General features: G+C 44.9%; 1 long non-coding RNA gene across 2 annotated transcripts in view; it reads right to left on the reverse strand.

Moving 5' to 3' along the window:
- Positions 1-10,880: 10,880 nt before the first annotated feature.
- The window catches only part of LOC147109174 (uncharacterized), a 35,466-nt gene continuing 18,377 nt past the window's right edge, over positions 10,881-27,969 (reverse strand). The window contains exons 3-6 of one of the 2 annotated variants that reach the window (XR_015080183.1): positions 20,667-20,709; positions 19,816-19,930; positions 18,829-19,722; positions 10,881-12,071 (exon numbers count right to left, since the gene is read on the reverse strand). This is a non-coding gene — a long non-coding RNA (uncharacterized LOC147109174). Of the gene's footprint in view, positions 12,072-18,828; positions 19,723-19,815; positions 19,931-20,515; positions 20,710-27,969 lie in introns of both variants that reach the window. The other variant, XR_015080184.1, reaches the window with a different exon arrangement.

The following is a 27,969-nucleotide window of genomic DNA, read 5'->3' on the forward strand; positions in this document are numbered from 1 at the left end:
GACATCTTTTTTTCCGGAATCTACCGTTATTGCTTTTAGGGAGTGCCAGTCCATATTTATTTTCCTGATCCACTCCCGTCCCAGAAGTGGTGGACCTCCCTCAGGTAGTACATATAAGTCCATTCCTTGGTGTTCTTTGCCCTTGTGTATCACCTTGACTTTTATCTTTCCGATGGGGTATACTTTTTGCCCCGTGTATGTCTGCAATACTATCTCCGTATCCCGTAGGGGAATATGTTTGAATAACCTTTTGTAATCTTGCTTATTCATGACTGTCAACGCTGATCCGGTGTCCAATTCCATCTTCACTTGGACTCCTGCTATCTGCAGTGTGACCCAGATAGTTTGTCGGTCAGCTTCCTTACTCACATTGTGAATTCTCAGACTACCCAGTTCCTTGCTGTTGGAGTCTGAATCCGAATTCTGTTCATCCGAACTCTTCTCAGCCACCTTATGTACCTTTCTGCACCTTTCCTGCGGTGACTTTTTGTTGCTGGTCTTCTTTCTTGACCGGCATACTTTAGCTATGTGACCAAGCTTGCCACATTTTCTACATTCCTGGTTTTTAAACCAGCATTGGTTCTGATCGTGTGTTGTCTTTCCACAACGATAACATTTCGTTGTACCCAAAGCCATTTGATCTACGCTGAGTACCGCTGCCTTCAGCTGCATTTCCGCAGTGCCTCTCGCTGCGGCTTCGTGCGATGCTGCAATAGTGACAGCCTTATCAAGTGTAAGATCATTCTCTTCAAGCAGCCGCTTTTGTGTTCCTTCTTTCGACAATCCACACACTAATTTGTCTCTCAGTGCCTCTGTCAGACTTTCCCCAAACTGACAGTATTTCGCTAGCTTACGCAGTTCAATTAAATACTCCGCATTGCTTTCCTCTTTCAGTTGCGTTCTCGCATAAAATTTAAATCGTTCCGCTAACATCAGCGGTGTGGAGTTCAAATGATTTTTCAGGACAGCAACAATATTAGCGAAAGCCTGATCCGCCGGTTTAGCTGGTGATAGAAGATGCTTCAATAGCCCATATGTCTTCGCACCCATTGAGTTTAGTAAGGTTAGTGCTTTATCTTCATCTGATATTTTATTTGCCTTACAATATATCTCTATGCGTTCTACATACGTGGCCCAATCTTCCACATCGGGATCGAAATCATTGATGTTACCACGCTTAGGCATCCTCGCAATCTTTTTGAGAAACAAAAAGAAATTTTTCTTTTATTTATTTATTTATTTTTCAAAATGGCGGTTTCCCGCGCTTGTCTTCTTCCCCCGCCTACGAAAATGGCGGCTTCCCGCGTTTGCCTTTCTCCCCTGCTGGCTGTAATGGCGATTGCCGTATTGCTGCATTCGCCCTCCCCAGCGGTTCTCAAATCGTGCCTCCCAGCCCCTCTTGCAGTCCGGTCCTTTCCCCCGGCTGCGGCTGAGTTCTCCGCGGTTTTTTATTTTTTTATTTTCTCCCGCGCCTTACGCTGTCCCGGTCGCTGTGCCTCGCGGCCTCGGTAGCTGCCCGGCCTTTCTCACCGGTCGCGGTCGAGCTCTCTCTCGACGCTGTTGCGTCTCCCAGCCCGCTTGCAGCCCGGTCTTTTACACCGGCTGCGTTTGTATTCACCGCGGCTCCCGTGCCTTACGCTGCCCCAGTCTCAGCGCCTCTGGCCCCGACTTCTGTCCGGCTCTTTTCCCCAGCCGTGGTCGAGTTCTCCGCCCTTATATCCTCCGTTCTTCCCTCCCCTACTTCACAGCCAACGTGGCCGACTTGCTGCTCGTCGCTGATCGGCTTACCCACCACCGTGATAGAAGGGATGATCACTGCCTGTTGCTGATGGAAGGCTTCGTGTCAGAATTCTTCCTTTGCTCTGCAGACCCGAGTCTTCTCTCAGCAGGATGATGAGGGCGGATGCCTCCTCTCAACGCCCGTCAACTGCCTTGGATGTATCTCTGCCGCAGGGTAAGATCGTACTCGTCGCCACTGTTAAGTCTGTGTGTTATATTGAGAATTACTACACAGACCACAAGAGTAAATTTTAACAGGCCTTTACTAATCGAAGGTCAGGGCGGAACTGCCCAATAAATCATTACACAGCACTTATATACCGGTGTGGTCACCACCGGTATTACAGTATACAGCAGCCAAGATAAAGTAGTGCACCCTTAAAATAGTTCTCTTAAAGGTGGAACGGTTACATACACTACAGCTTTTAGCTGCAGGTCAATCAGGACTGAAGAGATTTAAACAGGCAGCATTTGCAGGCTGCAGGACCTTGTTGCTGAAGGTTTGGGGGAACTTTTTGAAGGCTTAGGCACAGCTGTGGAAGGTTGGAGCATCACACACTTCTCCAGTGTGAGCTCCTGGGAAGCCCCTCTCACCACCCTAACTCAGCGCCTCCTCAATGGAGGCATCTGCCAGAAGCATGGGAGGTCTTTTGTACCTTCCCTTCCTGGCATTAGAGGATCTCCAACAGCAGAGGAGGCTGGAGCAACTCCAGCAACAGCATCACCAGCAACAACAGCATCACCAGCAGGAGCGGCAGGCTGCGGCTCAGCCACCTGGGACAGCACAGGCCAGAAGGGGCCAGCGCATGGAAGGCCGTCGGCGCAGGAGATACCCCCCAAACAGGGTCTACAGGCACAGGGTCAGCTACCTCAACATGACTGAGCAGCAGTGCCAGAGGCGGCTCCGACTTTCACGAGAGGTTGTGACTGACATCTGCGCAATGCTGCAGCAAGACCTGGAGCCCAGAGCACCAGGTCCACACTACTTACCAGTGGCCATCAAAGTCACCACCGCACTCAACTTTTATGCCTCAGGCTCCTTCCAGGGATCAGCAGCAGACATCACCGGCATCTCCCAGGCGGCCGCACACACTTGCATCATGCAGGTAGCCGATGCTCTCTTTGCCCTCGCGCACAATCACATCCATTTCAGCAGGGATCGCGCAAGTGTGACAGCGCGAGCGCGTGGATTAGCTCAGCTGGCAGACTTTCCAAGGGTGCAGGGAGTCATTGACTGCACACATGTGGCCCTTAGGGCACCCCACCGCAATCCAGGAGTTTTTGTCAACCGCAAGAGCTTCCACTCCCTTAATGTTCAGCTAATGTGTGACCACAAGAAGGTGATTTTGCATGTTTGTGCCAGGTTCCCTGACAGCTGCCATGACTCCTTCATACTGCGCCAGTCTACTGTGCCTCCGCTATTCAGTCCGCCAAATGAACTTCAATGATGGCTACTTGGAGACAAGGGATATCCCCTGCGCTCTTGGCTAATGACGCAGTTGAGGAGACCAGCCAGCGAAGCTGAGGAGCGCTACAACTCCAGCCACATTACCACCAGATGCATTATCGAGAAAACCATCGGATTGCTGAAGATGCGCTTCAGATGCCTCGATAGATCAGGTGGAGCCCTACAGTACTCATCAGCCAGGGTCTCCAAAATCGTCGTGGTATGCTGTGTGCTTCACAACATGGCACAGCGTCGTGGCTTGCCAATTCTGCAGAACCAAGGGGCTCCTCACAGAGCCGCCTCAGATGAGGATGATGCTGAGGAGGAGGAGGAGGAGGAGGAGGAGGAGGAGGAGGAGGAGGAGGAGGAGGAGTAGTATGGAAACGAGCAACCTGCAGAGGCCCGCCAACCAGCGGCACCAGTGCGCGAGAACATTGCTGGGCGGAATGCAAGGAACGCGCTCATCCTGGGCAGATTTGCATAGCCTGGTACATCAAACACTGCAGCCTCACTGCTTCTTAACTGACCATGGACAGTGGCCTATGCCTACACCTTCCTACCACTTTGACCAGCTTGCTGTCATCTGCAAGTTATCCTAAGGCCTCTATGTGACATCCCCATTCGCCAAATGACAGACGCCATAACTGCAGCAGCTGCCACCAGATTTTTTATGTACAGGAAAATGATGGCATTAAAATTATTTACAAGACTGGATGGTGGAATAGTTATGTGAATGTGAGCATAGAGAGATACGGAATGGGCAAGGGTGCATGGATGTGACTGTGAAGTGGGATGTGGAGGAAGAGATTGCTGAAGCTGAGTGCTGTTGGGGAAAGGCAATGGGGATCAGGTTGAGGGTGATGGAAACTTCGTACTTGCTTTCCCTGTGCGGTGAGGGTCATGGAAGCGCTTCCTGCCCTGCAGCCAGGTGCAACGGGTGACACCCAGAGAGTTTACCTCTGCTGCCACCTCCATCCAGGCAGCCGTGGACTCTTTGGGAGGCCTCTTCCTCCCTGAGCGAGGGTAGAGGACCTCCCTGTGGGCCCTTACCCCATCCACCAAGGTCTGCAGTGACGTCTCGTTGAATTTGGCCGCAGCTCGGCCTCTGCCACTGGCAGCAGCTGGTGCAGGCTCCTCTGCCATTCTGCAAGAGTGGCTGAGAAGCCTGCAGAGGTGGAGAAGCTTGCTGGACACTTTGAAAGCACCACGAATGATGACATCATACTGTGGGGCTTTCTGACTGGAAATGGACAATTAGCAAGGTTGTCCACATGCTGGAAATTAATTGGCCACTTGAGGGAAAATTGCGTGCAGCTGGCTGACCCATTTTTTTGCGGGTCAGAACCTCACATTTGGGGAATCCGACCATTTCCCACATAATCCACAAAATCGGGCCCAAAGTCTCTCTTCACAGAAAACTACAGCTGGGTTTCGATCCACAAGCTGTCTGCGTTGCAGAGTCCATTTTAAAATCTCACAGGCTTTCTGCCACGAGGCACAGACGCCATCTTGGGTACCCCTTTTTGATTTAAAATGTCCACGCGGGGTCCCGTTTATTAATAACAGCCTTCGGGGAAATGTAAAAATGTTGCAAATCTTACACCAGTTTCTAGCTTATTAAGTCAATAAGTATCACCATATATGTGCAGAAAGAGAAACTGAGAATTTAATAGGTACTTGGGCTTTGAAGTCTTCACAGCTTCAAGTGCATTAATTTTCATAGAATCATAGAATGATACAGCACAGAAGGAGACTATTTGTGCCAGTGCTGGCTCTTTGAAAGAGCGATCCAATTAGTTCCGCTCCCCTGCTCTTTCCCTATAGACCTGCAAATTTTTCTCCTTCAAGTATTTATCCAATTTCCTTTTGAAAGTTACTATTGAATCTGCTTCCACCGCCCTTTCAGGCAGAGCATTCCAGATCAGAACAACTCGCTGCGTAATTTTTTTCTCCTCGTGTCGCCTCTGATTTTTTGCCAATTACCTTAAATCTGTGTCCTCTGGTTACCGACCCACCTGCCACTGGAACTAATTTCTCCTTATTTACTCTATCAAAACCCTTCATGATTGTGAACATCTCTATCAAATCTTCCCTTAACCGGCTCTGCTCTAAGGAGAACAATACCAGCTTCTCTAGTCTCTCCACATAACTGAAATTCCACATCCCATATTAGATCCATATAAGCAGTTGGAAATCAATCCAGTTAAAGAATGGTCTAGCTTCTAGGGCTGCGCATTTCCTCAAATACTTGTCCTTCCTTCTTGCCTGATAGTTTTAATCAATCTATAGTCCTAGAAATGAATCACTTTAGAGACCCATTTTTTCTGTTAATTGTTTGCTTATCAAGGGCATTGAATTATTATTCTCCAATGTGCAACATGTGAAAGCAGCCAGACCTGCATCATAAGTAGCAAAGTCACCTGGTGCACTGTGGCTCCAATGTGTTACACCATGGAATGGCAGGAGATGGAATCCGACACACCATTTCCCACAGAGTGTGATGGATCTGTTTTGCCAACCAAGGGAAAGGGGAGTAAGAGGTCATCAGCTTCTTCACAAGAAAGGAGGGTGAAAAAAGGGGAGATACTGTACATTCTCGAGCAGTTCAATTAGCAAATGCCTAGCAGCAGGTAGGTGGCCATCACTCGGAAGAGGATGAGGAGAGATCCGGAGATGAATATATCTTTTAGAAATGCCTCAACAGCACTTTATCTCCTCAGACAGTATACTGTAAACGTACACACCCAGCAAGTCAAGCACGCTTGTATTTCTTATAACAAAGTATTACATCTGCCTGACTGTTGTGTATTTTGAATGTGTATTAGAATTGTCCCACATGGGATACCGTAGTGGTGATTTGCAATGCACTATGGGAAATGTAGTGCATTGAGTGAAGAAGCACATTGTAAATAAAATGGCCGTTAACTAAACTCTCCACCCCGGAGTCCTTCTTAATTGTTATATAGGTAAGGGTATAAAACCCCTTGAGACACAACAAAACTGGCGACGAGGACGACGGACTTGCGCATCACTTTCCACTGGAATCGGTGATGTTTAAAGTAAGAAGTTCCTGTCTTTTCTTAATGGCGCGCCCGCAGTTTAGTGCTGATGCAATCGCCTCATAAAGGTGGCGGTTCGTGTGTTACACAAATAAGAAGGGGGAGAGTAACGATACAGTGAAACGAAGTGGAGGAAAAGGACTGTAAAAATAAAATAAAAAAGTGGAGGAAAAGGACTGTAAAGAAAAAAAAGATAACAAAATGGCTATGCTAACCAAAGCGTTTGGACCATTTGATGAAACGGTGGAGCAATGGAGTGCTTATACAGAGCGTTTCGGATTTTTCGTGACTGTAAATGGCATTAAAGATGACGTGAAAGTGGCGACGTTCCTCAGTGTGATCGGAGCAAAAACATTTGGCTTGTTACGGAGTTTGATGCACCCGGATAAGCCCGGCGCTGAGACATATGATCAGATTGTGGAAGTTTTGGAAACACATTTCGCACCCAAGCCGCTGCTGATTGCCGAGAGGTTCAGGTTTCACAAACGAAACCAAGGGGAGGGTGAGTCCATAGCTGAATATGTTGCAGTGCTAAAGAAGTTAACTGAGCATTGTGAGTTTGGTGAAACTCTAAATGACACTGTCCGTGATAGGTTTGTGTGTGGATTAAGATGTGAAGCAACACAGAAGCGCTTGCTCACGACTGACAAACTGATGCTTAAATCAACAGTGGAGCTCGCTGTGTCTATGGAGTTAGCAGCTAAAGATGCACAGCTGTTGGGGGCTGCAACAAGAGTGCACAGTGTAGCAGCTACACCGGATAAGCATGCAAGGGGCGCCAGAGAGTGTTACAGATGTGGAAGGTCAGGTCATCAGCCATCTGACTGCTGGTGTAAAGACCTGACCTGTCGGAAATGTGAAAAGAAAGGACACATTGAACGTGTGTGTAAAGGGCAAAGCAAACAATCCTACACAGAGACACACAAAAACAAACAAGGAAACACATCCAACTGGTGTTCTAAAAAGAAAAACCTACACATGGTGAAACAAGAACAGGAAGACAGTGACACAGACTCTGATGGGGAGCTGAATCACCACGTGTTAACGGTGAATAGAGGCTCATCAGGCTATGGAGTCACTCCACTACTAGAGAGAATACTGGTCAAAATGGAGCTGGATACGGGGGCCGCTGTCTCCTTGATTTCAGAGAAGCTATTCAAAGAAAAACTGAACCACCTATCACTGACGCCGGCCAAGCTCATCTTAAAGACCTACACTGGGGAAACAGTCCCAATGCTGGGTAAGACGGAGGTCAAGGTGGAGCTTAATGGACAAACCATGATACTGCCAGTTTACGTGGTCAAGGGTGACTATCCATCCCTGATGGGCAGGACATGGTTGGAGAAAATTCATCTGGATTGGAAAAAAGTGAATGCGGTGTCAGTCGAAGAGGCGGGGCTAGCGGCAGTGTTGACAAAGCATGCGGCTGTCTTTGACGGAGAATTGGGGAGTATGAAGGGGATTACGGTCAAACTCAAGGTGAAGCCTGACATCCAGCCACGATTCCTGAAGGCCAGGAACGTTCCCTACGCCCTCAGACCAAAGGTGGAGGCTGACCTGGAGCGTCTGGTCAAGATAGGGGTCCTGGTGCCGGTTTCGCACAGTGAGTGGGCCACGCCTGTGGTACCAGTGATGAAGAGTGACGGCGCGGTCCACTTATGTGGAGATTTCAAAGTAACAGTGAATCCTGTGCTCTCAGCTGAACAGTACCCCCTCCCCATCATTGAAGGTCTGTTCGCGGGTCTAGCAGGCAGTCAGAAGTTTAGCAAGATTGATCTATGCCAAGCCTACTTGCAGATGCAGAAGTACCTCACCATCACCACCCACAAGGGCCTCTACAGATACTGCCGCCTACCCTTTGGTATAACGTCAGCACCAGCATTGTTTCAGCGGGCTATGGACCAGATCTTAAGCAGCATTCCGGGGTACAATGTTATCTCGATGATATCCCTGTCACAGGAAAGGATGACAACGAGCATCTGCAGAACCTGACGAAGACACTGGGAAGACTTGAGGAATATGGCTTACGTGTTCGCAAGGACAAATGCGAATTTTTCAAGCCATCAGTGGAGTACCTAGGCCATGTCATTGACGCAGACGGCCTACACACAGCACCGTCGAAAGTGAAAGCCATTGCCAACGCTCCTGCACCTACAAATGTCGGCCAGCTGCGGTCATTCTTAGGTCTCCTGAACTATTACGGTAAGTTTATTCCACAGCTGGCATCACTGTTGAAGCCATTACATGAGTTGCTGTGTCAGGGCAAGGCCTGGGCGTGGACGAAGGAGTGCGAAGCTGCATTCAAGAAAGCCAAAGCAGCTTTGACTGACCCCAGAGTGTTGATGCACTTTGACCCATCGTTGCAGATTCAGCTGGCCTGTGACGCATCGCCTTATGGCGTCGGCGCGGTCGTGTCCCACATCTTTCCCTCAGGCGAAGAGAAGCCGATTGCGTTCGCGTCAAGGTCCCTGAGCAAGGCGGAGGTGAAATACCCGCAGATCAAAAAAGAGGCTTTGGGCATCATCTTTGGAATCAAAAAGTTCCATCACTACTTGTTCGGAAGGAAATTCACCTTGCTGACGGATCATCGTCCTCTGACATCGATCTTTGGTCCACACACAGGAATACCCTCCCTGGCAGCGTGCAGGATGCAGCGCTGGGCGCTGATGTTAAGCGCTCACAATTACAACATCAAATACTGGAGGTCAGCAGCACGTGGCAATGCGGACGGATTGTCAAGGCTTCCACTGCCTGTGCCCTCTGAAGGCTGTGAGCAGAAGATTTTCTACTTTGACATGGTGAGCAATGCCCCTGTCACGGCCCGGCAGGTCAAGAAAGAGACCAGAGTGGACCCTATGCTATCCAAGGTGCTGGATCGGGTGATGCGAGGAGATGGATCACGGGTGTCAGACGCACCACCTGAGCTCCTACCTTACCTGTCAAGAGGGAAGGAGTTGTCTGTCACATCAGGATGCCTCCTTTGGGGCATGTGAGTGATCATACCACCAAAGCTGTGGAAGCATGTCCTCAACGAGCTGCACTCAGGACATTGTGGTATTGTCCGGATGAAGGAGCTGGCATGAAGCTACTTCTGGTAGCCCGGTCTGGATCATGAAATTGAAGTTGAAGCGAAATCATGCTCATCATGCGAGACAACCAGGGATACGCCAAGAGCAGCGCCACTGCATCCATGGGAATGGCTGGCGACACCGTGGCAACGGATCCTTCTGGACTTCGCGGGACCAGTGGAAGGAACGCTGTTCCTGGTCGCGTTGGACTCCCATTCCAAATGGCCGGAGGTTGCAGTAATGTCCACTACCATTACGGAGAAAACCATCGAGACTCTGAGAGAGATGTTCGGGCGATTTGGTCTGCCGGAGCAGATCGTAACCGACAATGGAACACAGTTCACATCCCAGGAGATGGAGGAGTTCCTCAAGAGCAATGTAATCCAGCACACGTTCTCCACGCCTTATCATCCATCCATGAATGGATTGGCGGAGAGATTTGTCAGAACGCTGAAACGCGCGTTGAAAGCGGCAAGAAGTGATGCTCCTCTAAAGCAGCGCCTGAATGCTTTCTTGCTGAAATACCGAAACACGCCTCATGCTACGACTGGAGCATCTCCTGCTTACCTACTCATGGGAAGGCAGCTACGGACACGCCTTGACCTGCTGAGGCCAACGTCCACAGAAGCAGTGGTGCACGCCAATCAGCAGGATCAAGTCAGCAGACGAGCTCAGAGGTCCAAAGAACGACACTTTGTGGTGGGGGGCAAAGTCCTCGCGTGTAACTACACCACCCCAGAGCAGTGGGTCCCGGCTACGGTCATTCAAAAGACGGGCCCCGTTTCATACTGAGTCTGCTCCGGAGACGACCGAACATGGAGACGGCATGTAGACCAGTTACTGCCAAGACAGTCGCCACAGGTAACCCAAGAAACAGAGGATCAAGGACCTGCTGGGGGTTCCAGCAGGGACTGGTCGTCCGACCCTGAGACGGTGGCACCATCCACTCTTCTGCCATCGAGGGAGGAAGCCACGCCTGCAGGGTCACGGGAGAGCCAGCCAGAGCCTGCTCCTGAGACTAGGCGTTACCCCCAAAGAGAAAGGCAGCCTCCAGAGCGCCTTAGTTACAGTTAGTGCTAACCTGTGTGCATGGGGCAGAATAATCCCCAGGGTTAGCGGAATGTAGAGGCAGTCTACCCTCTCTTCCAAAGTTATAGTCATTTTCAGTTATTCTGTTTTGTGGACATTCTATTTTAAGGGGGAGGAAATATGTTGTGTATTTTGAATGTGTATTAGAATTGTCCCACATGGGATACCGTAGTGGTGATTTGCAATGCACTATGGGAAATGTAGTGCATTGAGTGAAGAAGCACATTGTAAATAAAATGGCCGTTAACTAAACTCTCCACCCCGGAATCCTTCTTAATTGTTATATAGGTAAGGGTATAAAACCCCTTGAGACACAACACTGACCTGCTGAGTATTTCCAGCATTTTCTGTTTTTATTACATCTGTGCTGTTAACCATCAAGTTTAATACAGGTTGAAATCTATGATTTCAGTTCCAGAGTAGACCCATTGTGCTGAAGTCTTTGACACTGAACAAAAATATATTTTAATTTTTTTTTTGATGTTACAAGTTTTCATTAAAGAACAGCTTATAGAACATTAAATACTACAATTACCCCAGAATAGTTATCGGTTCTCAATGACACTTTACAATATGTGAAAATAAAAAGTAGAACAGGAGAAACTACTGAAACATGGTTTATATATGTCATCATATAGTTATGCCACTCTGCACATTTTACATAAATAATGATCAATTCTGATCACATTCGTTACATTAAGGCACATTTACTTTACGAAAGTACTGAACATCACCATATCTGAAGAGCGTATGCATTACAGGCCATGCACAGCAGGTTACAAAAAGCACGCTGGTGATATTAAACGTTTACAGAAAGTTTTCCATAATCAAACAATATTATTCAGCACTTAACCTGGCAATTTTGCACATTGGTTTCATACACATAAAAGTTAATTCAAAGTATATATATGTTTTAAATGAAGAGGCAACACAGAGAGGATTAGCACCTTATGCAGATCCCCAGTATATCACATTGTGTTCATGAGTTGAATTGCTTTTTGCAAGCTGGGTTTACGATTTAAAAATATCCTGAAGAAATTGCATTAATCCTAATGTTTTACTTTGAATCTTTAACATATTTATGTCGCGATCAAGTGCTCTCATTTCTAGCTAACAATTGCAAAGTAGCTGAATTCAGTGAAGTGTTAAGAATCCAAATGACATTTTCGTGGAAAACACTTTTTAAAAAACTGGCTGATATGCCTTATTTCTTACCCTCTCATCCCATCCCCCACCGCACATTAAATCTCCACTATTGCCACTCACCTCACTTTCCCTCTACAGCTGAGTGACTTGGATTGTCTATCATTGCCATTCTGTGATTGTGATGACATAAGAAAGGTATATAAAAGGTTAATCCAGTGCGCTACATCAAATTAAACTACGTCAAAGATATGGGGGCACAGGGTTCAAACCGGCATAAGGCAAACTTAGGACTAATGTAAGAATGTTCTTCACACAAAGAATGACCTACACATGGAATGGGACTTCCTGATAGGATACTGAAGGCAAAAGCCCAACATTAAGAATCCTGTGATGGGACTGTTGGAGTTTTCTGGGTGGATGAGTTAGGATAGGTTGATAGTCTTCCTTGTCCTTCTTTATCTTACATCTGTTCTTCACATGATTCTAAAATAAGAGTTGTAAAAGGTGGTAGTGAACACTGCATGGGCTAGCGTGCAGCATCACAAGCAGTTACTTTTTAAAGCTTCATTTTAAAATCAGGTAGAAAAGGAGCATGTAGAACCTAAGCCCCAGTAAAATTATCTGAAGGCAGATTCCAAATGCACGTCGGAGTGTAAAAAAAGTGATAAATGAAGCCAGATTGCACTAACAAGGCTACCAAACTGAAGCAACAGTTAAGAATAGTGGGCCAGATATATTGCAGATTATACTCCAGAAATAGCACAGCATCTGAACCATAGAAGCTTACAGCACAGAAGGTAGACATTCGGCCTATTCTGTCTGGGCTAGCTAGCTAATTCAAAACTAATGCCATTGCCCAGCTCTCTTCCATTGTCTGTTATCTTTCTTCGCTTGAAATATTTAGCCATTTTTCCTTTGAAAGATGTAATGGTCTCTGCCTCAACTATTCCCTATGGCAAAGCCGTCTATGGTTCAACAACTTTTCATAAGGTAACTTCACCTTACCCTCTTAATAACAATTTTAAGTTGATGACCCCTCCCCACTAATTCACCAACTAGAGAAAATAGTCTTTCCCTATTCATTTTATCAAAACCCTTCCTAATGTTAAAAACCTCTATTAAATCTCCTCTTAACCTTTTCAGCTCTGCTGGAAACAGTCCCAGTATTTGTCGTTCCCCAATGCTGGCATTGTCCTGGTGAACCTACACTGTATGCTATCAATATGTCTTTAATGTGCTTTCTATGATTGGGTACCCAAACTGCACAAAGTGCTTTAACTGTCGCCTAATCATTGCCTTGAAAATTTATTATCTCTTTGCTCTTTTATGGCTTTATCCATTTGCACTTTCAGAGAATTATGTATTTGAACCCCTAAGCCTGTGCAGTGATTGCTACCCAATACAGTTTAACAGAAGTACTGCTTCTCAAGGAGATTGTCTCACACTTTTTCTGCTTCACTCTGACTGAAATAACTGCAACTGATGTGAAGCAAACTTTTTTAAATTCCAACTTTTTAAGCTTTATTGAGTTAACTATCCTGTCACTAAAAATGTAAGTAGCATTTGGAGACCAGAACATGAACCATCCATCCAAAGAACTTTGGCTCTTTCTGACCAAACAACAGTGTAGAGCCAGGAGTTTAACTCCAATCCGCTGGCTTGCAATGCTAAAGCAAATACCCATGTCCAACTGATACCTACAATATAGCAGGCCTGTTAGAACTCTGATCTATGGAATGGGAGTATTATGACCCACTGCTACAACTGTCTCAGCTGTGGCTCAGTGGGTAGCACTCTTGCCTCTGAGACTAAAGGTTCAAGTCCCACTCCAGAGACTTGAGCACAAAAATCTAGGCTGACACTCCAGTGCAGGGCTGAGGGACTGCTGCACTGTCAGAGGTGCCGTCTTTCGGATGTGACATTAAACCGAGGCCCCGTCTGCCCTCTCAGGTGGACGTAAAAGATCCCATGACACTATTTCAAAGAAGAGCAGGGGAGTTATCCCCGGTGTCCTGGTCAATATCTATCCCTCAATCAACATCGCTAAAACAGATGATCTGGTCATTATCACATTGCAGTTTGTGGGAGCTTGCTGTGCACAAATTGGCTGCCGTGTTTCCTATATTGCAACAGTGACTACACTTCACAAAAAAAAGTTTTTCATTGGCTGTAAAGCACTTTGGGACATCCACTGGTCATGAAAGGCGCTGTATAAATGCAAGTCTTTCCTTTTACTTTTATAAGAAACACACAATTAGATGACAGTGAGAGGGAGGAATATTTATTTATTATGCTGAAAAAGATATGACTGAATCATAGGGATTTCAACACAGGAGCCAGTCGTTTGGCTCATCATATTAGGCTGGTAATAGGCCCACATCAGAGCTAGTTGTACAAATGAGTCTGTGTGGTTGTACTAACCCTGTGTAATTGTGCAGACTAGATAAGTCCAATACCAGTTTACAAGGGTTGTCGGTCTAGCAAATCACCAGCTTAAACCTTGAATTTGGACATGAATACTGGTTTACATAATGCTGTAACAGTCAATACTGTTAGTCATTTGTAAAGAGTTTTAAAAGGGCTCAAATCAAAAATAAATTTGCAGAATTGCAAGTGAATTTAAATGTTATCTTAAGGTAGCAATATAAAACTAGTGAAAAGTACCTAAGCTATGAGGGACTTCAGCACTGAATCCAAGCCTTAGTGCTGAAGAGTGCAACTCAAGTGCCTGCAGATTGTCAACTTTATTAGAATGAAAACTCCTGGACAAAGGCTTTGGCTTCAGACGTGAACATTTATACATCAGACCTGAGACTGAGACAAATTAAGATGATGAAACAAAAATAAAACGTGAATAGATTTCCAATGCCTTCTTCCTTCTTAGGCAGTCCCTCGGAACCGAGGATGACTTGCTTCCACATTAAAAATGAGTTCTCGGGTGACTGATGAGTCCAATGCGGGACCTACAGTCTCTGTCACAGGTGGGGCAGACGGTGGTTAAAGGGACGGGTGGGTGGGGTGCTTGGCTTGATGTGCGCTCCTTGCACTGCTTGCCACTGCAACAATGATCCCACTGGATTTTTAGTTCTGGTCAGACCATTAATCTTCTGAGAACTAAACAGGTTTTTAAAATGTACACAGCGTGTAACAAACACAAATGATTCCTGTGGTATAAAGTACATTTAGAGAAAGGCACAGAATCATAACGATGATTAAAGAAGAAAAGTTGACACAATTTGATTCAAAATGCTGCTAAGTGCTTCTCAAGAAGATTGTCTCGCACTTTTTCTGCTTCACTCCGACTGAAATAACTGCAACTGATGTGAAGCGAACTTTTAAAAATTCCAACTTTTTAAGCTTTATTGAGTTAACTATCCTGTCACTAAAAATGTAAGTAGCATTTGGAGACCAGAACATGGACCATCCATCCAAAGAACTTTGGCTCTTTCTGACCAAACAACAGTGTAGAGCCAGGAGTGTAAGTGTTCAAAAGGTAAATTTGGCCTCTTTTGTAAGCCTACCTTGAAAGTTTATTAAAATCATTGGAGGTAGAAATTCAACTTGTGTCCAAACCGGGCAGTTCTTTCCATGCTGGCCTCAGGACCGAACTAAATTCGGTATCAGACCTCATTTGAATGGAAGCGGCAAGCTGCGGGCACCAAACAGGCATCCCAGTGCAGCTCACTGATCGTTGGTTAGGCCGCTCTAGATCTTGTACAACTAGGAGGAGCTTGCGTGACACAAGCTCGGCCCATTTGTGCCTGAATTTTTCAATCATGGTCCTACAACCGGCGTAGGACCTCAATTTTCATAATAAAGCAGCATTCTGCCCGTTTTAGGTAGTAAGGCTGCTTGCCCAGATACAGACGCCCCTGAATATGACATCAGGGGGGCATTGGGCATCAATGGGGTGACCAAGTTGAATCCCACTCCTCCAATTTCCAACTCATTACTGTCAGTTTCTCAGGCGCAAAACAGATAGCCGAGTTGATTTTCTCCCCCAATGTCTGCTATGCCCCAATTTATTTATTTTTAATTAATTTTATCCTAAGCTTATTTAATTTCATGCAATCTGATTATATGAGACTAATTTAGAAGAATCTAAAGTAGTTTTAATTACAAATTACAACCGTGACTACTCTTCAAAAAAAGTACTTAATTGGCTGTAAAGCTCTTTGGGATATCGTGAGGTCATGAAAGGCGCTATGTAAATGCAAGTTCGTTGTTTCTTTAAAGGGGAATCATCGATTGCACTAAGGAGGGAGAGGAACTAGAAGAGCCTTGCATCATTTAGCACAATGCCATTATGCACAAGCAATGCAAATGATGCTTTTTGTGATGCTATCATGTATTGACATCAAGTAAATGATTAAACCAAGGGTAGGCTATCAAGAAACTGATTGTCCAGGGCACCAGTAGGAGCACCACAATTGACCACAGTACTTTTGGCCCAGTAAGATAGAAAGAAAATCAGCCAGGCTTCCCACTCCTGATTCCCATCCAGTGACCACTGCTGGGAAATGCACAATGGGTGAAGACAGGGATTGAGCTAAGCTGTGATACCTGCCAACAGACACTGTCTGGTCTCACACACGAGGAATAATCAACTGGGTGAAGTAGCAGAGGGCTGTCAGCACCGCGGAACCCAACACCAGCATCAGTTATAACATTTACAAGAAGAGGATAAAGGGAAGGAAACAAAATGGGGAGATTCAAAACTGTCCAATTGCAAAAAGCAAAATATTCAAAACAAGCAAAGCAACGCAGAACTCTAGGGGTACAAGTTCTGCCTGGCCAATCCTTGGCTCATGCTGGGGGTGCCAATTGCAAAGTTATTCACTCCCAGCCTATGATTATCCGTCCATTAACTTTAATGAATGGAAAAGCATGGACTGGGAGTGCTCAGTTTTGCCACATGCACTCCTGACTCGAGCCTAGGAGCAGTGCAGTGGAATTATTACCCAAAGTGCCCAGCCAACTAGAGAACAAAGCAAAAATGGCAGAAAGTGAAGTCATTGACAACTTAAACTCAGGTTTAGCAAAGAAATGATTTTTCATAGAATTAGCCTCCAATTAGTTTTCAGGGGGAAAAATTGAGTCGCGCCCCCTTTGGGGCACTAACTTCACTGGGGCTCTACTTTTAGCGCCACGAAAAAATTAGCGCCCACACGGCCGAAATTCATCGGTAGTGCCCCAAGAGGGAAGCGGGGCACTACTGGAAGCAGCCCGCCTCCCTCTTGGGGCGCTGCAAGGGAATATCGCGGCACTATGTGCCGTAGCGCCATGCACTGCGGCACGTCGCACCGCAGTACTGCAGGCCTTCCTCCCCTTCTTAAAGGGGAGGGACCTTGCGCAGCGCGACCTGGGGCCAGCTGGGCCACCAGGGATCGGAGTGCTGGCAAAAGAGCCCGGCACTCAAGAGTAGTGCTGGGCTCACGGAGCGCAGCCAGCACTCCACGGGGGGAGGTGGGGGGGGGGGGGGGGGAGTTCAGGAGGCTGGGGACGGCGGCAATGGGGGCAGGTGCTGGCAGGCGGCCAGCAACAAAAATGGCCACCCAGCACTCGCCTTTAATTAGCGCCGCCCCGGCCACAGGTAGGCCCCCCTGACCCCGTCGAACGTAGCGTCCGGCGGTAAGTCAGGGGGCGCTACCGAAGATCACGGCCGGGGTACGAGCGGGGTGCTGCGCACGGTGATGACGTCATCACCGGCGGTGCAGCGCCCGGGGCGCTAACGGTTACTGCCGCTGCTAACCTCCCACTGAATTTCGTGGGAGGCGTTGGCGGCGCCGCGCCCAGGCACTAGTTGCTTTGCGCCCCGTTAGTGCCTTCTTAGGGCGTTAACGGGAGGCGCAAAGCAACCGAATTTTTCCCCCTCAGTCTTTTCCAGATTGTGCTATGTTGAAAACTGATGCCCAATTTCAGAGGCACGTTGATTGACAGTAATCAAGTTTGCCAGGGAGTACGGCTTGTGATAGATTATGGAAAGTTTACCACAGCATTATGGGATAGTTGCAGGTGAAATTGGGAATGTCATGTCAAATATAAGAACAGCTAATTGATGTTGAAATGCACTACGGACAAACATAAAGCATAATAGCTAATGTAATTTTTTTTTTAAAACATCTATTCAATCAGCAAATTTGGCTGTTAAATTGTGTCTTTTAAACACGAGCTGGAGTTCAACAACAACAACTTGCATTTATATAGCACCTTTAACGTAGCAAAACGTCCCAAGGCACTTAGCAAAAGCGTTATAAATAAAAATATTTTTGACACTGAGACACAGAACAGTACAGTATCTTACCAGCTATAGTGTGCTCTTCAACCAAGCTACAGCTACACCTGATACAGTTACAGTACTGCCATTGTGCTACAAATGATACCGCAGCTGATCCCAGTGTTTAAGTTTAAGTTTCTATTGTATGAAAATCCACAGTTTAACCAATTTGTTTATAGTTTTCTCTTAAATCCCTTTAGGTCCCTGATGTTAGCTTTCTGGTGGCGCAGAAGTGTAGTTCAACCACTATCGCTTTCTGTAATGTATCAGGTGCACCTTTAGTTTGGATATGTGCCACATTATAGCGGATACAGTACAGGACTCCAGACGACACCAGGGCACAATTTAACAACCAAGTTTGTTGATAAAAGGAATCCATAAGAGATCAAAATTAAAAAGGAACGCTCACCATGATAAGGTACGAAAGTCAATGGAGTTTGTTACTGGATGCCATACCATGATAAATCAGTGGCTTTACCAGTGAATCAATGAATGGTGATTGCATTCCTATCAATACGGACTTTGGAGTCAAATGGTGTACCTTCCCAATTGCTCCATCCTACAAAAACCCTTCACAATAGATTCATTCTTTCCCTTCACTTCATACTCCCCCAACTTTGGATCTTGTTTCACTTTCCAAGTCTGACCATTCAAAAAGTAAACCCATTTTTGCTTTTTGTAATCCTATATTGCAGATTTGATCCAAACAGAAGAATCTATTGTGTATTGTTGAATGATTATGCGAATTAGCATTACAATGTATTTCAGGATTTCTGCAAGGGCTGAGCTTCCCAAGCAATCACCCATAGTGAATGTTTGTTTTGTGAAGTATTCATTGAACCACACTCACTATATAGTGCTGGTTTTATGATGGTCTAAAACGCTCCAGAAACAGAGCACCTAAACCCCTCTGGAGGGTATTGTTCAAAATGGCAGCCTCAATGATTATTCAAGCATACTTACCCCTACTTAGGTGAGATGTGCTGGTTCCCAGTCATGTCACTGGACACCGTGCATCATCAGGGGCAAGAAAAAGCTGGCAGGACCCAACCTCCAGAAGCAGCATTGAAGGTGGCAGTGAAGCATCCATCTCACCTCCTACCTAACTAAAGGAAGAGGTGAAATAATGGAAACAATGACAAAAACAGGCAACAAAATACAAAATACAAAGAAACACCAATAAATCACCATTTTATACTGCTTCTATTAAAAAACCTCTATATAGTCCATAACCCTCAAGAAAAAAAACACTACATGTTAAATACATAATGTTCCAAACAGATCTCATCAAAACCAAAGCTTATCTTAAGTGCTCTCATTTTATTGATTTATGAAGTCACCAATTTTCCAACCAGAGGATATCCATTGGGCCTTGTATGCAGATTCATTGTTACTTTTCAGTGAATGAATGTCGGTTTACAAAGCACTAGCATATGACAAAGACAGAGTGAGCGAGGTATAAATGTAACAGGTCATCCTGTTTGGAATTCCAATTTAGGAAGTACTTTTTCCCAAATGGCCATTTGGGTAGCCAAGTCCATAGATGACATTACTTGAAGAAAAAGGCACAATGGAGTATGAACCAATCTCTTCGTAATACAAAGATTGGGAACATCCATTACAATCCTTGATCATATATTTCACTCTTTTCTGCGCATCAGAATAGAAATGGTTTGAGGCCTTATTAAACTGTTCAGCATAGTCATACACTTCTTTCTCTGTTTCAATGTGGATTTTCCTCAATAAATTGTTTATTAATACAGCCCTTCGAAGATAGATTTCAGGATCTTCAAGAATCCTTAGTTTTTCTAGTGAAAGCCTCAGAATACATGTTCGATCTTCTGGAAAGATCAGGTTCTAAAAAAATGAACATGGGATGTTTAAAGTAACACAGCAAACATCATTACATTCATTACTTTAATTTATTTTTAAATGACAAAAAGCTCTTACTTTTGGAAAGTACCCATTGTAAACTTTATGTAAATCTTCTTCTTCTGCATATTTTCTCTTGAAGTACGCTACTTTCGACGTTGTTAATGTATTTGGAAAATTTTCTGTCAATTTTCTGTATGAGAAACATAAAAAAACTCTTACACGTCCGAATAAATAGAAACTTTGTATAATGACCACAACAAGTGTAAGACTGAGTTATGTATTTTGGGTTATTACACTAGATATTTTCTCCAGCACCACCAGTGACTCTGTAAGCAGACCTCACACCCCCTATGATCTGGAGTGCACCTTTTCCTACCCAATATCTAGGTAAGTCATAGTGGGACCCAAGGATCATAACAGAGAACCCTTATTCTGTACACCAGCTACTAGAATATATCACGTATCATCACGTGAATGCTCTCTTCAAATGATAGGCTGGATAAACACTCTTGCTGAGGCACAGGCTTTGAAGCAACAGTGGTTTTATAAATAGATGGATGAACAATGCACAGTTAAACACAGCAAGTTATATATTTCCCTACACTCCTTGATATATAAAACAAGAAAGACACAACTTGTTTTCTCTCTAAGCATGCACCTTTAAACAGAAGACCACTTAGTGTAAACTCTCTCTAGCCTACCTCTCTGGCTAAGCTGCCAGAGACTTTAAATAAAATGGCCTTGTAGCTCTTGGCTGTGAGGTTGAACCACTGACCTCAAGACTCACTGTGGTCTGTCAATACAAGTCTGAGAGGAAGTCTCGGTCCCCGAGCCATCAATCATAACGAATATTAGCCAACCAATGACTCTATTATCTTCTCACAAGCAACTGTCAATCAAAGTCACTACACCAGGCTGGGACCTACCTTTGATCTGCGACCAGGTGGCTTGTGAACACCCCTGCAGATCCTGAAACAAAGAGAGCAGATGATATAACTTTCATGATTTAATTACAACAAATAGCAATTCATCAATATTGAATGAAGGAAATCTCCAAGAACAGCCTAAGACACTTGTTGTAAAATTTGAATGCATGGCCAGGTCAAATCCCACTGCAGGACTTTATCACATCATTCAGGCTGACACTTCAATATGGTACTGAGGCAGTGCTGCATTATCGGAGATGTCTTCTTTCCGATGGAACATCGAATCAAAGTCTCATCTGTCTATTCAAGTGGATATAAAAGATCCCAAGGTACTATTCAAAGAAGAGCAAAGGAGTTCTCTCAATGTCCTAATCAACACTTTTCCCTCAGCCTGCACCACCAAAAACAGATGAATTGGTCAATTATCTCAAGTGATGCATTGGCTATGAACAACGTTGGGATCCCTGAGGCCCTAAAAGACATGAGATAAATACAAGTTCTTTCTTCTTCCTTGACACCTGAAACATGCTATTGTCCTTAGTCTTACATAGAAAGAACATCATACTCAACACGTTCAGAACTGAACTGATGTGCTTTCCTTTCAGAAATGCCATGTAGGATCCAGTTTACCCCTTAAATGCTGATGGTAGCAATAAAAAATATAACTTCAAAATTCAGCATAGACAAAGAAGTATTTTTGCCATAAAATGTAAGTAAGAACTCTGTACAATGACCACAATTGTTTAGAACTATTAAATGGTATCTTGACTTTGTGGATAACAAGGGGCATAAGATAACCAATATTAAACAAACACTCTGCAATGATACAAGTGGAGGAGTACCATTATTAGATTGTGAAGCTCTGTTCCTGATTTAGAAACAACTAATGTAGAGCACTAACCCGACAAGAAAGAGGGAGGTTGTATCATTAATATTCATTATATAATTTGAAAAATTGACATAAGATTTTGTTTCCTTTCTAGCTACCAAATTCATTCCTCAAAAAGAAGCCCACACATAGGTCAATGGATCATTTTTATTTCTATTATTCAGTGTGTTGGATATTCTGTGCAAATTGGCAAGTTCGAGTGTGGATTTAAATACATTACCTGTTGGTTTATCTGGTTCCATTTACAGATGCACAATAAGCTTTTAGCACACAATGCCACTTACATACACAAATTAGTTCATATCATAGTTATATGTGATTCAGAATTACCATTTTTTCACAAGAAACAAATAGTAATATTTTAGCCATCTTAATAACAGCATAAGAACATAAGAACATAAGAAATAGGAGCAGGAGTAGGCCATTTGGTCCCTCGAGCCTGCTCCGCCATTCAATAAGATCATGTCTGATCTGATCTTGGCCTCAACTCCACTTTCCTGCCCGTTCCCCATAACCCTTGACTCAGCCTGCCATGCCGCTCTTGGAGCAGCACAGCACTCAGGCTGACCCCGCTGGCTGCTACCTCCAGGAAGAACTCTTTCCCCCCATCTATGGCCCCTAGAGCTGCTGCGGTCTGCAGGTCTTCCTTGAGCCGGACAAATGCTCAAAAATCTGTCTATCTCCACCTTAAATATATTCAATGATCCAGCCTCCATGGCTCTATGGGATAGAGAATTCCAAAGATTCACAACCCTCTGAGAGAAGAAATTCCTCCTCATCTCCATTTTAAATGGGCAACCCATTATTCTGAAACTATGCCCCCTAGTTCTAGATTCACCCACGAGGGGAAACATCCTCTCTACATCTACCCTGTCAAGCCCCCTCAGAATCTTATATGTTTCAATATGATCACCTCTCATTCTTCTAAATTCCAATGAGTATAGGCCCAACCTGCTCAACCTTTCTTCATAAGACAACCCCCTCATCTCAAGAATCAACCTCGTGAACCTTCTCTGAACTGCCTCCAATGCAAGTATATCACTCCTTAAATAAGGAGACCAAAACTGTACGCAGTACTCCGGGTGTGGTCTCACAACGCCCTGTACAGTTGTAGCAAGATTTCCCTACTTTCATACTCCATCCCCCTTGCAATAAAGGCCAACATTCCATTTGCCTTCCTAATTATTTGCTGTACCTGCATGCTAACTTTTTGTGATTCATGTGCAAGGACCCCCAGATCCCTCTGTACTGCAGCATTTTGTAGTCTCTCTCCATTTACATAATAATTTGCTTTTTTATTTTTCCTACCAAAGTGGATAACCTCACATTTTCCCACATTATACTCCATCTGCCAAATTTTTGCCCACTCGCTTAACCTATCTATATCTCTTTGCAGATTCTTTGTGTCCTCCTCACAACTTGCTTTCCCACCTATCTTTGTATCATCAGCAAATTTGGCTACATTACACTCGGTCCTTTCATCCAAGTCATTAATATAGGTTGTAAATAGTTGAGGCCCCAGCACTGATCCCTGTAGTTACCGTTTGCCAACTGGAAAATGACCCATTTAACCCAGCTCTCTGTTTTCTGTTAGTTAGCCAATCCTCTATCCATGCTAATATATTACCCCCAACCCTGTGAGCTCTTATCTTGTGCCTTTTATGTGGCACCTTATCGAATGCCTTCTGGAAATCCAAATACACTACATCTACTGGTTCCCCTTGATCCACCCTGCGTGTTACATCCTCAAAGAACTCTAGCAAATTTGTCAAACACGATTTCCCTTTCATAAAACCATGCTGACTCTGCTTGATTGTATTATGGTTTTCTAAATGTCCTGCTACTACTTCCATAATAATGCCAAAATTGCCATTTGCCTTTCCATTTTAAGATGAATGATTTGATGAATCCAAAACATATCTGATCTTTGGTAGCTCCAGTAATATCAGTAAATTTGCTAATGACATCAAGCAAGATATGGTCAAATGAACAGTATAGGGCAAATTGAAGAATTGCTGATCAATGTGTAAAAATGTAAGGTATGTTCACTGGTACAGGAAATATAAAGTGTGTATGATAGGTGTTCCTTAACAAAGGTTAGAAAAGAGAAAAAGGTTTGCATGTGGTTTGTAATCATTCACAGAGTATTAATATAAGCCTTGTGACAAAAAGATTAACTAAGGCAGAAGATGTATCTTTATGGCAATAGATTCCAGTCTAACCAACTTATTTTATCATTTATTGATAAGGGCTGATTTGGAATATTGTATGTACGTCTGCTCATCTTATTTGCAGATTTTCTTGATGAGTTGCAAAGATTCAAAGGGCACGAAGGATGATTCAGGGACTTAAGATTATGATGATAGAATTGAATTAGTTCTCGTTAGAAAACGAGAAAGGGTATATGATTCAGATCTTAAGAATCATATAATCATATAAAGATACAGCATTGATAGTGCATTCCAGATCACAACAACTTGCTGTGTAAAAAAAATGTTTCCTCATGTCACCTCTGGATTTTAGCCAATCTCCTTAAATCTGTGTCCTCTGGTTACCGATCCTTCTGCCACTAGAAACAGTTTCTCCCTATTTACTCCATCAAAACCATTCATCAACACCTCTATCAAATCTCCTCTTAACCTTCTCTGTTCCAACGAGAACAACCCCAGCTTCTCCAATCTCTCCACATAAATGAAGTCACTCATCCCTGATATTCTAGTAAATCTCTTCTGCACCCTCTCCAAGGCCCTGACATCCTTCAAGGCCCAGAATTGAACATAATACTCCAGCTGAGGCCTAATCGGTGCTTTATAATGGATTAGCATAACTTCCTTGCTTTTATACTCTATTCCTCTAATTATAAAGCCAAGGATCCCATATGCTTTTTTAAACAGCCTTCTCAACTTGTCCTGCCACCTTCAAAGATTTGTGTACATACACCCGCAGGTCTCTCTGTTCCTGGAACCCCTTTAAAATTGTATGATTTAGTTTATATTGCCTCTCCTCATTCTTCCTACCAAAATGTATCACTTCACACTTCTCTGCATTAAATTTTGTGTCTGCCCATTTCACCAGTCTGTCTATGTCTTCCTGAAGTCTTCTACTATCCATCACATTGTTTACTACATTTCCGAGTTTTATATCATCTACAAAATTTCAAATGATGCTCTGGATACCTTCCTTGTTGGGCTGGTACCACATGGGTCAAGGAAGTTCTCTTGAACACATTTCAGGAATTCTTCCCCCTTTACACTGTTACAATCCCAGTCTATATTAGGATAATTGAAGTCCCCTGTTATCACTACTCTGTAGTTCTGGCACTTTTCTGTAATTTTCCTGCAAATTTGCTCCTCTATCTCCTTCCCACTATTTGGTGGCCTATAGTAGACACCCAGTAGTGCAATAGCTCCTCCATTGTTCCTTAATTCTAACCAAATAAATTCTGTTTATGACCCCTTAGCTACATCATCCCTCTCCAGTGCTTTAATAGTTTCTTTGATCAATACTGCCACCCCTCCATTTTCCCCCATCTCTATCTTTCCTGAATACCTTGGTTGCAATATACCAAAATTCCCTGGACTCTGGAGAGGTCCCAGCGGATTGGAAAACCGCAAATGTAACACCCCTATTTAAGAAAGGAGGGAGACAGAAAGCAGGAAACTATAGACCAGTTAGCCTGACATCTGTCATTGGGAAAATGCTGGAGTCCTTCATTAAGGAAGCAGTAGCAGGGCATTTGGAAAATCATAATGCAGTCAAGCAGAGTCAGCATGGTTTTATGCAAGGGAAATCATGTTTAACAAATTTGCTGGAGTTGTTTGAGGATGTAACAAGCAGGATAGATAAAGGTGAGCCAGTGGATGTGGTGTATTTGGATTTCCAGAAAGCATTCGATAAGGAGCCACATAAAAGGTTACTGCATAAGATAAGAGCTCACGGAGTTGGGGGTAATATATTAGCATGGTTATAGAATTGGCTAACTAACAGAAAGCAGAGAGTCAGGATAAATGGGTCATTTTCCGGTTGGCAAATGGCAACTAGTGGGGTGCCACAGGGATTGGTGCTGGGGCCTCAACTATTTACAATCTACATTGATGACTTGAATGAAGGGACCGAGTGTAATGTAGCCAAGTTTGAGGATGATACAAAGGTGGGTGGGAAAGCAAATTGTTCAGAGGACTCAAAGGGTTGGATTTTCCAAATTGTGCAGAGGACTCAAAGGGCTGGATTTTCCAAATTGTGCAGAGGACTCAAAGGGCTGGATTTTCCAAATTGTGCAGAGGACTCAAAGGGCTGGATTTTCCAAGCCCCGAGGAGGCGGGCATGGAGGCAGGACAGCAGGTAAACTCAGAGAAAGTGGGGGCGGATGGCAAAGCCATCCCCATCCCATCTCCGTGCCCTTTTGCCAGGAGGCAGGAAGATGTGCAGCTTCGGGTCCCATCTCCTGGAGGCGGGAAAGGCATTTAATCCTTTTAACCAATCGTACAGGGAACCCCCAGCTTCTGTCGCGACACTACAGACTTCTTACAGAAACTCAGCACCCACGGACCAGTTGAACTAGGAACACTCCTCACCACGATGGACGTCTCAGCACTCTACACCAGTATCCCCCATGATGACGGCATCGCTGCGACAGCCTCAGTACTCAACACCAACAACAGCCAATCTCCAGACACCATCCTACAACTCATCCGCTTCATCCTTGACCACAATGTCTTCACCTTCGACAACCAGTTCTTTACCCAAACACACGGAACAGCCATGGGGACCAAATTCGCACCCCAATACGCCAACATCTTCATGCACAAGTTCGAGCAAGACTTCTTCGCTGCACAGGACCTCCAACCAACGCTATACACCAGATACATCGACAACATTTTCTTCCTATGGACCCACGGCGAAGAGTCACTGAAAAGACTACACGATAACATCAACAAGTTCCATCCCACCATCAAACTCACCATGGACTACTCCTCAGAATCGGTTTCATTTTTGGACACACGAATCTCCATCAAAGACGGACACCTCAGCACTTCACTCTACCGCAAGCCCACGGACAACCTCACGATGCTCCACTTCTCCAGCTTCCACCCTAACCACGTTAAAGAAGCCATCCCCTATAGACAAGCCCTGCGAATACACAGGATCTGCTCAGACGAGGAGGAATGCGATGGACACCTACAGATGCTGAAAGACGCCCTCATAAGAACGGGATATGATGCTCGAATCGTCGATCGACAGTTCCGACGGGCCACAGCAAAAAATCGCATAGGCCTCCTCAGAAGACAAACACGGGACACAACCAACAGAGTACCCTTCGTCGTCCAGTACTTCCCCGGAGCGGAGAAACTACGCCATGTTCTTTGCAGCCTTCAACATGTCATCGATGATGACGAACACCTCGTTAAGGCCATCCCCACGCCTCCACTACTCACCTTCAAACAGCCGCCTAACCTCAAACAGACCATCATTCGCAGCAAATTACCCAGCTTTCAGGAGAACAGCGACCACGACACCACACAAACCTGCCACGGCAACCTCTGCAAGACATGCCAGATCATCAACACAGATACCATCATCACACGTGAGGACACCACCCACCAGGTACATGATACATACTCATGTGACTCGGCCAACGTTGTCTACCTCATACGTTGCAGGAAAGGATGCCCCGGAGCATGGTACATCGGCGAGACCATGCAGACACTGCAACAACAGATGAACGGACACCGCGCAACAATCGCCAGGCAGGAGTGTTCCCTCCCAGTCGGGGAACACTTCAGCAGTCAAGGACATTCAGCCTCTGATCTTCGGGTAAGCATTCTCCAAGGCGGCCTTCGAGACACACGACAACGCAAAATCGTAGAGCAGAAACTGATAGCCAAGTTCCGCACTCATGAGGACAGCCTCAACCGGGATCTTGGGTTCATGTCACGCTACATGTAACCCCACCTGATGTAGGGTCATCCAGACTCGAGTCGTTGTTGGCTTGTTCTCTCTACACAGATGCGGCCGGACCTGCTGTGATTTCCAGCAAAGAAAATGTTTTTGTCTGTTTTTTGTTTTTCATACAGACCCCAGCATCTGCAACATTTGACCCCTTGTGACCCCACCTCATTTTTCTTTGATGTAATGTTTTCCTGACTGACCTGTTTGGACACCATTCACACCTTTGATTGCTGTGATTATCTCTCTGCCGAGGTGTGATAAATGGCAGTTAGAAAGATTACTTGTAATCATCTGGCATTATTCTCTGACTATATAATCTGTGTCTATAGGCATCTCTCCACTTCACCTGACGAAGGAGCAGCGCTCCGAAAGCTTGTGATTTCAAATAAAACTGTCGGACTATAACCTGGTGTTGTGTGACTTCTTACATTTGTCCACCCCAGTCCCACACCGGCATCTCCACAC

Source organism: Somniosus microcephalus, chromosome 12, assembly GCF_052327205.1.
Source record: "Somniosus microcephalus isolate GS21.2 chromosome 12, FLI_Smic_1.0, whole genome shotgun sequence".
In the NCBI taxonomy this organism is placed as follows: Eukaryota; Metazoa; Chordata; class Chondrichthyes; order Squaliformes; family Somniosidae; genus Somniosus; species Somniosus microcephalus.